Source organism: Carassius auratus, unplaced genomic scaffold, assembly GCF_003368295.1.
Source record: "Carassius auratus strain Wakin unplaced genomic scaffold, ASM336829v1 scaf_tig00215912, whole genome shotgun sequence".
Classification (NCBI taxonomy): domain Eukaryota; kingdom Metazoa; phylum Chordata; class Actinopteri; order Cypriniformes; family Cyprinidae; genus Carassius; species Carassius auratus.
The window spans coordinates 1,227,612-1,240,466 of NW_020528306.1; the positions used below are offsets into that span (position 1 = coordinate 1,227,612).

General features: G+C 43.9%; 1 pseudogene; it reads left to right on the top strand.

Annotated features, from left to right (window-relative positions):
- On the top strand, nt 1-616 carry LOC113096359 (uncharacterized; annotated as a pseudogene).
- Nucleotides 617-12,855: the final 12,239 nt, after the last annotated feature.

The following is a 12,855-nucleotide window of genomic DNA, read 5'->3' on the forward strand; positions in this document are numbered from 1 at the left end:
ATGGCTGCTTCCAATAATACTCGAAAAATCCCAGCCGCTTTAAATTCGACATTTTCCATCAAAGATTCAGAGCATGCTTTCTTTAATACATGCAGAATTACAGACCCTTTAAATTCAATAACACCCATCGAATACTTAGAGCATTTGATGGTGTCTGCGTTCATCGACCACAGACTGATTGGGGTCATTCGAGCCATCAGCATTATCAGCAGAAACAGTGTTCAGCCACTTTACTGTGTTTACTGCAGCACTGAGCAAGTCTGCAAAACTGTTTACACAAATGTGCAGATACACCGTGGACCATTTTGGCATGCCGTTTCACGTCTTAGATGTGATTTGTAAAGACAGGCACATGCAAAATTCAACAAGTCCTTATATCAACTAAAGATTCAGGCAGCAATGTATCTGCCAAGAGTATCTGCCAATTAAAACTAGTGTTGGAATTAATATTTTTAAGTATAACTTCACAGTTTGCATTTCCACCCTTTTTGGTAATTACAAGAATGTATTGCAGTTTGCTCAATCAGTGGAGATGTATAAGCTTCTGGGTGTACAGCATGTGATCATCTATAAAACTAGTTGTGATCGAAATAACATTGATAATCCCAAAAAATGACTGTCAACCCAAGGAAGGTGCAGCAAACGTCAGTACATACCTCATTACAAAAATATGTATATATTCATCATGTAGCATTTTATGTGTCTAGGATAGTACATGTGAGACAAACAATGCAGGTGAATTTTACTAAAGAGCAACTGTTTGTGGATAAAAGAATGTGGGACTTTGAGCAAATTCTGACATCAAATGTTGACCAGACTTTGGGACTTTCAGGTTTGTTAAGGCCTCACCGATGATATTATTTTATTATAATTATGCAGATCTGAGAAACTTGACATCTGAATTTTTACTGCCAAAACATAAAAAAGTTCCTTTTGAGAAATATAATCTCTGCCAAAATTATTGCAAAAATGATTTAGACCCAAGTAAAGTTAAAAAGGTCCAACATTTTGCACTAAAAATACTGATGTCTTGCAAATATCTCTGATCTGATTTCATTAGTACTCAGCAAATTAACTTATGATTTTAACTCAGCCTTTCCTTTTGGACTTCTTTCCAATCAGGAAAGTTAAATTTACAATGAATTATTTTAGTGCTGTCAAAATCAGCATCTTAACGCAGGTGAATTTTTTATTTTCAATTTAACGCGTTCAAGATATTTAACACAATTAACATAGGGGGGCTAAGGTTGGCCACCCCGCTCACAACTGCTGCTTCTGTTTATTTTTTCTGACAAGAATTGAATTTATTTAGATGCAGAATGTCTTTGTGACCACATCAAACCTAAGACATTTCAGACGCGCACTCCAACTTCGCCTCGGCTTCGGCAGTTCTTAAAGCAGCCAAAACAACCTAATAACCCAGCTGCTGTGATGTATGTTCATCAAAGAACAAAAGACAAGAAATGGGAAATCAATAACTTTTGTAGCTTTAAAGATTCATTTGTATGTAATTTAAAATCTAGTGTTTGATTACTTAAGTCAATTTGCAGCTTTTTTCCTACTTGCTGAAGGGCACATGGTATTATAGCTTAATCGGTTTATGTGAAGATGATTGTAAGTTTACTTAAATTAGAAGCTGTTACTTTTTAAAGTCCAATAAATGTTAAAACTGATAGCTCTCAATTATACTTTAATGTTTAATTGGCTAAATATGGGGGGGGGGGGCAATTTCAGAGACATATTGGTGTCAGTGACACTGACCTGTAAAAAATGTCATTAAACTAATATTAAAAATATTTTCTTTATGTTGTTGCTACATTAATTTTAGGATTGAATATGAAATTATTGGAATATAAAAGTATATTTAAAAACTTGTTAAGCATGTTAGGTAGGATTAATTGCACAGTGTGTGAATTACAGAAATGGTTTTAGGTTGATCACGTTTAGTTATTTTATTAATTTATGCCTAGTTTAAAAATCACAAAATGCAAACTTCTCCAACTTGTGCAGATCAGAATGCTAAATAAATGCACCCAGCTTTCTTTTCCTCCTCGACATCATCCTCTTCTTCATCAACTCTAGTATTCTAGTCTGAATAAATGACAGTCACATATTGCAATTTACATAAATGTGTAGCTATTACACCATGCTTAGATGATCTTTGAACACACCACCTGTGTCTCAATATGGGAAAATTCCCTACAGTGCACGTGTAATCTTGTTGTGATCAACCAAAGCAGCACAGCTATAAGCCAGCCCCTTACAATAATCTAAATCTCAAGTAATCACTTTGAATGTGTTAGTCCTTGACATTAACATTTATTATGCCTTGTCTTACAAAAGCCGCACGCAGTTGTCTTTTTCAGGCACTTTAATAACTTAGCATCTTGACAGCATAAAATGCAATTTCTTTTCAGTAGTATTTTGTACTGGTCTTAGTGTAGCAACTTTGGATATGATAACTTGCCATAACAGCTGGAAAACATCGCTCCACCATGAAAAAGTCTCTCAGGTTTCATTCAAAATATATTCTGTGTATTTCGAATATGAACGAACAACATGAGTGTGAGTTATTGATGAATTTTTTTTTTTTTTTTTTTTGGGGTGAACAATCCCTTTATGTTGTCTTAAGTAGGAAATTATAAATTAGAGTTAAAACCAATTTTCCTAATTATATTTAAGGTTTTAAGATGTGACATTTTAAAAAAGGGGGGTTGGGGGTGTGACAAGTAAGGTCAAGCTGTGTCATTGTCACATTGATTCACTGGGGTATATGTAAACATCTAAATTTTAAACGCAAATATGAATACATAAGCCTGACACTTTGATATGTTGAATGAAGGCACACATTTTTAAACATCAGTGGAAGAATTCTGCTACAGCCATAACTAAAGGTCATTTTGGACACAAGACTTCTCTAATGTGGCATCAGTACAACCAGTCAAATTAAATTTCCTTTGGTGCGTTATTTAGGTCCTTATTATTTAGCACCATCACAGTGCAGTATTTACCATGATGGACAGTGTGACCCATGGTAGAAGGTGAGTATGACTCTATAGCTGAAGTTTTCAGTTTTTTCAATAAAGCAGTCCATTTCTGCTTCAACACTGTAATTTAGACTTGGGTGACATCAACACTGATATAAATGCAAGCAACAGAAAGACATTCTATCACAAAGGTTTTTGCATATAGCCATGTGTTCTGATAATGCACCATTACCCAGGCAGTCAGCACACTCGTTTGTGTTATGGCAGTGGCTGATGTTCACCACCCCTGTACTAGAGTTTAGCTCCAGCCATAATCAAGCACACTATCCAGCTATCAAGGTCTTCTGGATTACTAGAAACTTCCAAGCAGGTGTGAGTTGGAGGTGGTTGGAGCTAAACTCTGCAGAGCTGCGGTCCCCCAGGAATTGAGTTTGACGCCACCAGTCTATAGTATTGTGACCAGTCTCTCTCTCTTTTTTTTTTCATTAGTGCAAAGAAACGCAAGCATTGGCAGTGCATCAGATGGGGAGATTGAAGAGTTCATCACAAGATGGCTGCTGGTCACGTTGGACAGAGATGGGGGAAGAAAAGTGTGGGCCCGAATGCAAACAAATTCTTCCAAAGGTATGTTCTTAACATTTACCAGAGTTACCATTCATGTTATCAGTGTGAGATTGTCTGAATAACCATACGTGTCATTGTCTCTTCACCTTTTTGTGTCTCTTTCTGTCAATCTGTCCCTCTTTTAGTGCCTTACTTGAGGCAGCTCCTGGAGTTTTTGTTGTTGTTGTTTAATAAATTCTAAAATCCCTCATACTTTCATTGCCATTTTTATTTGGTTTTATATAAAAACTGGAAGGAGTCTTTAATACACATATTTAGGAAGTTGTAATTCTGTGTAAGTCTGTATATATATATATATATATATATATATATATATATATATATATATATTCTAGCAAGACCAGTACCGGCTAGGTGTCGGCATGATTGTGACCCAGTGTTGGACCAGTGCTGGCTAGGTGTACCATTTTGATTGGCGTGATTGTTGCACAATGCCGGTAGTGTTGCCTCTTTTTCAGTACCCAGACTCGGACCAGTACTGGCTACGTGTTTCATTTCTCGTAGGTGTGATTGTGGCCCAGTGCTGGTGGTGTTGGCTCTGTGTCAGTATATATAGACTCAGGTCAGTACTGACTAAGTGTTTCAATTCTTGTTGGCAGGATTGTGGCCCAATGCCTGCAGTTTTGACAGCCGGACTCGGGCCAGTGTATTTGGGCCGATTCATCCCATGTCCATGCCGAGTCTGGCAACCGCAGCCAGGCTGAATGATTTCCTCCTGCCTGCTGGATCTGGGCCATTATAGTGCAAAACCATTTTGGCTACCTGGGTATGCTTGTACTAATCTTTCTACAGAAACTAAATTCAAGCTCTGCAAGTATAGGGAAGTAAAACTAAACAGAGAAAGAGAGGGGGTAAAGAGAGCTACTGCAATCATTTGATTATGCTCTTTCAATCTTGCAAAGGTTATGTCAATTAGCATCCACAGTATGGTCACAATATGAGGAAGTGAGTGTGCAAATGTGCCTTTTGCCTGCTTTTTCACTTCTTTTAAAGATGGTGTGTACATTCCTCAGCAGATGTACACATGAAACCTTTTTATCTGAAAAGCAGGGGGAAATATGATAAAACAGTCTAGCCCCTGAAATATTAAAATAAAGTTTAATTTCTAAAAATACATAAAATTAAGAAAGTAAAATTATTTTTTCCTTCCAATAACTATTGTTTTTGTTTATTTAAAAAATAAATAAAACAAAGGGTGGGGCCTTTTAACATTGTGTTGAACCATGGTAAGCTTTTGCATCAATAAGGTTGCGAACCACTGCTTTACAGACAATGGCCTTATCTCTACGTTACGGCAGAGGATCTGCAGGTCCTAATATAACATTAACAAACATTTCCTCTTGCTTTAAAGGAGGTTGGGTTCAAAGACCATGTCTACAGTATGACTTTTAAAAGGTTTAATTCATAGTCCAGATAAATGTAAAGGGTAAACAGAAACAACAATTGATCTGCCTTCTAATTAAAATCGACCTTATCCAACTCCCACTTCCTGGAGCACACTGTTCGTTTTCTTGTCATTTATGGGGCCGAGAACTGAGCAAGACAATTAGCTGTCTGGGATTAACAATAATTGCTGTGCTGCTTTCAGACTTGATGTTATGAGTTTAAAAAGTTTTCTTGTCACTGGAAATTGAGAGAGGGTTATTTGTTTAAGAGAAATGCATGAGAATAGACACTGCTGATGAGCAGTCAAACAGAGGTCCTGACCTGGCTTTGAGGAATGTAATTATAAGCTCACAGCTCACTACAGTGAGTGACAGTCCTCTTGTGTGTGCTCAGTTTTCTATTTTCAAAGGAGACCGTGCCTGTGAGACAACAGCACAGAAAGGGCCTATGTACTACCATCATGATCATTGTATTCACTTCAGGGTCTAATAAAGCCTTGCATGCTTCTGTAAAGCACAGTATCAGATACTCTTAGCTTCATTTTACCACTCAGAGTTATAAATAACATCATAATATCTCCCTTGCCAGAGGCTATTTCAGATTGCATGAACAATACAATAGTTGTGAGCATAATGGCATCTGGTATCAGAGTAGTCCAGACACTGAATGGAAGAGATGTCTCTGCTTGATTGCATTACATTATGTGCTTCGATATATAAAGAGCCTTTCAGTGCTAAAGAGTGAACTTTAATTCAATATGAATGAACAAATGTCACAGACTACTAAAAATAATTATAAACCACAACACAACTAATGCTTTTATTATGAATAGATTGTATAAAAGAAATCAAACGAATTGCAGATGCTCAGTAGAAGCGTTGAATATGGGGGGTGAGGGGGTGTGAAAATGTCTCAATAAATGTAGATTGTCACAATTCACTTAGGAGAGCATGAGACGAGGAGTTCTTCAATATCACAGTCTTTTAATAATCCAATCACAAAGGGAATGTAGAAGACACAGGAACACGTGGAAGGACATTTAAGAATTGACAAACACAAACTAAAAGGACTACAATGGAGTCATGCAGTAGGCTATGTATTACACAGCAAATCTCATAAATGGTGCTTAAAAATCTTGCAGACCTGCGCCACACTGTGGTGATACCGAGGAACAGCTTCTCTTGCACTTGAGATGCGACTAGATTTTTTCTTTTTTCTTTTTTTACTACTGTAAATTGCAATGCAATTCTAACTTAAATCTCATACCTGTCAAGTATCCCGTTTTGGCCGGGAAAGTCACGTATTTCACCCTTCTTTCCCGCCGTCCTCCCGTATTAGTATTTTCCCGTAAATCTCCCGTATTTAATTTTTTTTATTTTAACCTGCGTTATTAATAAAATAATAATAATAAAAACATTCCCAATCTGAGCTCTGTCACTAGTCTCGCGATAACTGCCACCTGTAGTAGCCTGTCGCGAGGGGTGTGTGAGGTCAGGTGACATGAGTTATAACGCGGGAAAAACAACAACAAGAAAATAAAAAACCGAGACGGATGATGGATGCTACGATAGAGAGTGAAGGCACACCTGCCAAAGAACCAAAACCCATGTGTAAATACCAGGATAAATGGGACAGCGAATTTACTTTTTTAAAGAATGCAAAGTCTGCAACAAATTTGTACAACAACTCACTAAAAGAGTAAAAGAAAAGTTATTTGAAATAAAAAGAAAAACTGTAAAAGAAAAGCAATATGAAATGAAAAGAATGTGTGGAATGAAAATAAAATGTAAATGTAAAGACAAGCAATGTTAAATTAACAGAAAATATGCAAATAAGCCTTTAAATAAATGCTCTTCATATATACCCTTTTGTGTTTTCATTTGGGCTATAACACCTGTCTTAAAATGTAAGGGATACTGGAGCTTTGTTGGGGTGGTGGGACTGTTTGCGGTGGGCGCCGGAAAATTTCCCTTATTTTCAAATTCAAAACTTGACAGGTATGAAATCTACGTGTATAAAAATGAACTTCATTAACGCATTTTCATTACGAGATAACTAACTTGTAACCAGCTTGTAACACAGAGAGCATATTTTATATAAATGTTACTTTAATCTTAATAGACTATATGTGTGCAACAACTGAAAAGCGTACAATGTGCAAACGATTTGATAGACTGCATCAAATAGCGATTTGCGTTGTTATTCTCCAGAAGTTGTATTTAGAAATCAGAAAGTCATGAAAGAAACAATGAGGGTGAGTAAATGATTTCATAATTTATAATTTGTGGGTTAATTATTAGTTGTGCCATATGTTGTAATGTATTATGTACAACCATAAACAGCTTGCAGGTAGACTAGCCTATTTGCAGATGAGAGGGAGAATGTTGTTGCAAGTGTGAAAATTGTGGTTCGTTTGTCACAAGGTGACGATCTTTAGGGGCGGAACCAAAATTCGGGAAGTTTCGCCCGGACCGGAAAAACAGAACACCGGAACTTCCGGTAGCGCCGTAAGAGGGAAAATCAGGGAATTCGATGCACCTGTGCCTAGTTAGGGACAGCGGTTGGTGATTGGAGGATACGCTGGACAAGGCAGTACTTAAGGCCAAGTTATTTCACAGTCTGGGAGCTCTTTCTGGTGTGTGTGAAGCACTGTGTCGTGCCCGTCTTGGTGCGCTGCTGGTGGCTGTCTAACTCTCTCTCTCTCCCTCAGGCTGGAATTGTATGATTGTGAAGACATCGCGAACCTTAAAGGTTGAGAAGTGAACGGATTATACGGCGAATTGAGACGACGTGAAAAAGGGGATTGGAAGCGGCATTGATGTGAGTACTAAGAGCAAGCCGAAAGTGCCCTGTATATTGACCTGGCGTTGTGTAGACCTCTCCAGGAGGAGGAGGGCGGCCCTACCCCTAATATAGCGTGGTGGGAGAGCCGAAGGAATACTTATTGAAGTAGTCACAACGACGACATCACTAGCTAGGCCGCATATTCCATCGCCAGATCCGAACCAAGCGAAGTGAAGGAAGACGGGTGTCCTTTTCGTACACTGAGTGTGGTGGGTGAGTCTTCGTGCTGTGAAAACCTATAATTTTGACGTGGTGCTGTATATTGCTGTGGGTTGCTGTGTATTGCCGTGTGTCCTGTCAGATAAACCCCCGCCTTCACGCACTTCGTCGCGGGAGGACAAGGAGACTGCTGGTTCTAGCCTAGTTCAGTACAGTATATGTTGTGAGCGTGCTTCAGATCTCTGGAGATAGCACGGTACGCTGTGTTCAGCCCAGAGGTGAGAGCTATTCAAAGCAAACTAACTGTGCTTTGTGTCCAATCTGATACCTGTGGAGAGAAAAGGAAAGAGAGAGTGAGTAACGCAAGGAGAAACAGAGGAAACCTGTACGTACAGTACGCTGTGTCCAGCCCAGAGGTGAGAGCCATTCAAAGCAAACTAACTGTGCTATTGTGCCCAAGTTGATACCTGTGGAGAGTGAAGGAAAGAGAGAGTGAGTAACACAAGGAGAAACCGAGGAAACCTGTACTTACAGTACGCTGTGTTCAGCCCAGAGGTGAAAGCCATCCAAAGCAGAGTAACTGTGTTTTGTGTCCAAGTTGATACCTGTAGAGAGGAGGAGAGGGAGTGGATAACGTGAGGAGAAATAGAGCGAAACCTGTACTTACAGTACGCTGTGTCCAGCCCAGAGGTGAGAGCCATTCAAAGCAAACTAACTGTGCTATTGTGCCCAAGTTGATACCTGTGGAGAGTGAAGGAAAGAGAGAGTAACACAAGGAGAAACAGAGGAAACCTGTACTTACAGTACGCTGTGTTCAGCCCAGAGGTGAGAGTCATTCAAAGCAAACTAACTGTGCTATTGTGCCCAAGTTGATACCTGTGGAGAGAAAAGGAGAGAGAGTGAATAACACGAGGAGGAATAGAGCGAACCCTGTACTTACAGTACGTTGTGTCCAGCCCAGAGGTGAAAGCCATCCAAAGCAGAGTAACTGTGTTTTGTGTCCAAGTTGATACCTGTAGAGAGGAGGAGAGAGAGTGGATAACGCGAGGAGAGACCGAGGAAACCTGTACTTACGCCGCTGCCTGTGGAGAAAGAGAAAGCGAGTGAGCACCCAAGGAACGAACTGTGTGAACCAGTACTTACTGTGAGCTGCAATCAGCGAAGAGGTGAGAGCAAAACCAAGCCGAATTAACTGTGCCTTTGTGTCCCAGCCGTTGCCTGTGGAGGAAGAGAAAGCGAGTGAGCACCCCGAGAACGAACTGTGTGAACCAGTACTTGCCGTGAGTTGTATTCAGCGAAGAGGAGGAAGAAGGAGGGCGCTACGGATACCTAAGACTCTGGCCGGGCCCCGAGTCCCACGGCCCGGATCCCCGTGGCCCCCTTGCTCCCTGACCTCTTCCCGGCCATAGCCCATCTGGAGGGCCGAGTCAGAGTTTAGTTTTAATTGCCCTTTCCCTATTCCCCAAGCTATTTTTAGATATTTAAATAAAGATTGTTTTATCACTTACTTGTTCTCGTGTTGTTTGGCCATTGGGTTGGCTTTGGGGACCTCCTCGAGGTGGAAGTTGAGAAGGGGTGTGGCTTAGTCAAAGCATAGCCCGCCCCTGGGTGTGACAGATTTGGCGTAGTCGGCAGGGTTTCCACCTCGAGTTGAGTAACCAAGGTCGTCCAATGACCGACGACGCGGGGCCTTCAGCCCAACCCCGTGCTATGCCCGTTTTTATGGGGAGCCCCTGGATCCAAAAGTATGGGGGGACAGAATCCGAGGTACGATTGTCTGAATGGAAGGCCCAACTAGAGTACCTGGCCGACCTACAGGGCCTTAGTGCAGCCCAGCGGCTTCAATTTGTGTTAAACTCCCTGGATGGAGAAGCGTGGCGAGAGGTGCATGCCGCCCCCGAAGCCGTTAGAGCCAACGCCCAAACCGTGTTCCAGTTCCTCACTGAACAGTATGGTGACCACACCCCCGTAGCTGTCCTTCGCTCCCAGTTCTTCAATTGTAAGCAGGGCCCCCGTCAACCGATTAGAGCTTTCACCCTGAGGTTGCGAGAGCAATTCGCCCGACTACAGACCCGTCAGGACCACGGGTTGGGAGATGGAGAGACTCTATTGCGGGACCAGTTTCTTCTGGGGCTGAAGGAGGGTCCGGTGAGACAGAGCCTACGTATCCAGTTTCGAAGGGACCCGGGTCTTACGTTCGAAGATCTGAAGAAAGAGGCACTGGCCCTGGAAGGTGATGAGACTGAGGTGAGTGGTCCCCCAGTGTGTGCGGCCGTCAGTGAAGTAGCACCAGCACAACCCGGAGGCCCTGACTGGAAGCAAGCACTGAAGGCTGAACTTTTGAAAGATGTCCGCGATCAGATGTCTGAACTGTCTAAAGCCCTCGTAGGAGAATTGCGCCAAGGACGGGCGCGGGAGGAACCACGGCCGGCGCCCCGAGACCGAGTGTACTCAGAGGGAGGCCGAGAGCCGTTCAGGCGCCCGAACCACTTTAATCGGCCCCGTTTTGAATGGGACGAGCAAGGGCGACCCATCTGCAACCGCTGTGGCAAACCAGGTCACTATAGCCGCCAGTGTGGGCCCCGCAGGGCGTCAGAAGGGGGTTTTTAGGTCGGCCGGCCACTGTGGGTCGTGTGGCCGGGACCCCTCGAGAAGACCCTGGAAGAGGATATGGCTCTAGGAGCCAGATGATTGGGCGTAGCCCCGTGGCGAAGGTGAGAGTGTGCGGCAAGGAGATTCAATGCCTGGTAGACACAGGCTCCCAAGTGACGTTATTTGCTGAGAGTTTATCCGAAGAAGTGTTTGGGAAACAAGGGGCACCAGGGGCGGAGGCCCCCTGGCTTACTCTGAAGGGCGCAAACGGCCTCGACATCCCATATATTGGCTACCGATTGACGGACCTAGAGGTTCACGGAGTGATGGTCCCCCAGAAAGGTGTGATTATCGTGCAAGACCATTGTCTGGGTGCACATCGAGCCCTGTTGGGCATGAATGTCCTCGCTGATTGCTGGGAAGAGCTATTTCGGGCTAGGCCCGTATCGAAGATACCACCTGCAGAGAGGCCCAAGTGGGAGTGTGTGGTAGCTGACTGTCGAAGGGTGCAAATGAGCCAAGTCCGCAGAGAACAGGAAGAGGTAGGAAGAGTGATGTGTCGTTTTGCTTTGTCTGTCCCCGCAAAAAGTGAGGCTGTTGTGTGAGCGCGAGTACCGCCCCGAAGAGCGGGCCCAGAAGAGTTGGTGCTGGTGGAGCCCCATGTGGATTGTCCACAAGTGGAAGTGGCACGAGGACTAGCGACGGTCCGGCGGGGGAGAGTCCCCGTGAGGATACGGAATGTACACCCATACGCGGTGCAACTACATCGGCACCAACGATTAGCCCGTCTGACAACGGTTACACCCCACCAAGTAAGGGAAGAGAGGGATATTAGTTTTCGTCAGGTGTGCCCCACTGTCATCGAGGTGGCCCTGACACAAGTAGACACCCCATGGGGTGGTATGGAGAGGAGTGTGCCGAGCCACCTGGCGGGTGAGTCATTACAAGGGGAGGATTTAGAACAAGCACAGACACAGAAGTTACAGGCCCTCCTTCGGAGATGGCAGCATGTGTTCGCCACCCACGATGAAGACTACGGATGCACCCAGGTGGTACAACATCATATACCTACCGGGGATGCAGGGCCCAGCCGGGAGAGGTATCGCCCAATTCCGCCCACTTTGTATACCGAGGTACGTACACTCCTGCAAGGCATGCTGAAGCAAGGAGTTGTCAGGGAAAGCAGCAGCCCGTGGGCGGCCCCCATAGTGCTGGTGCAAAAGAAGACGGGGGCTTGGAGATTCTGCGTGGACTACCGTAAGCTGAACCTCGTGACTAAGAAAGACGCTTTCCCTTTGCCGCGGATCGAAGATTCGCTTGCCAGCCTCACGCAGTCGGCATGGTACTCTACCCTAGATTTGGCCAGTGGCTACTGGCAGGTGCAGGTGGCCGAAGCAGACCGGGAGAAGACTGCCTTTACAACCCCGTTTGGACTATTTGAATGGGACCGGATGCCTTTCGGGCTCTGTAACGCTCCGGCCACCTTCCAGCGGCTGATGCAGCGGTGCTTGGGAGGTCAGTTAATGGAGTCAGTATTAGTTTACCTGGATGATGTAATTGTCTACTCCCCAGATTTTGATTCACACCTGAGGCACCTCGAGGAAGTCTTTCGGGCCATGGAGAAGTACGGATTGAAACTACAGCCCAATAAGTGTCACTTACTACGGAGAGAAGTCAACTTTCTGGGCCACGTGGTCAGTGCGGCTGGAGTGTCCGTAGATCCTGGAAAGGTATCGGCCGTGAAAGACTGGAAGGCCCCGAGGACAGTGAGGCAAGTGCGATCCTTTTTAGGATTTGTGGGATACTATAGGCGTTTCATAAAGGACTTTTCAAAAATTGCTAAACCCCTTAATCAGTTGCTGGTTGGCACAGGTCGTAACCGGGGCCGGGGGTCGCCCAACGTAGACTGGGATGCAAATTGTGAGTCGGCGTTCCAGACATTGAAGCAGGAGCTGCTACAGGCCCCTATCTTGGCATACGCAGATTTCACAAAACCATTCCTTTTGTATACAGATGCCAGCAATCTCGGGCTGGGAGCGGTGTTGGCTCAACGGCAGGACGGAGTCGAGAGGGTCATCGCGTACGCCAGCCGGAGCCTCCACCCAGCCGAGAGGAACGATGCGAACTATAGTTCTTTCAAATTGGAGCTGCTGGCATTGAAGTGGGCCCTAAGTGAGAAATTTAAAGACTACCTCTGGGGTGCCAAGGTGACGATCATTACAGACAAGAACCCATTAGTACACTTACAGACGGCGAAGCTGGG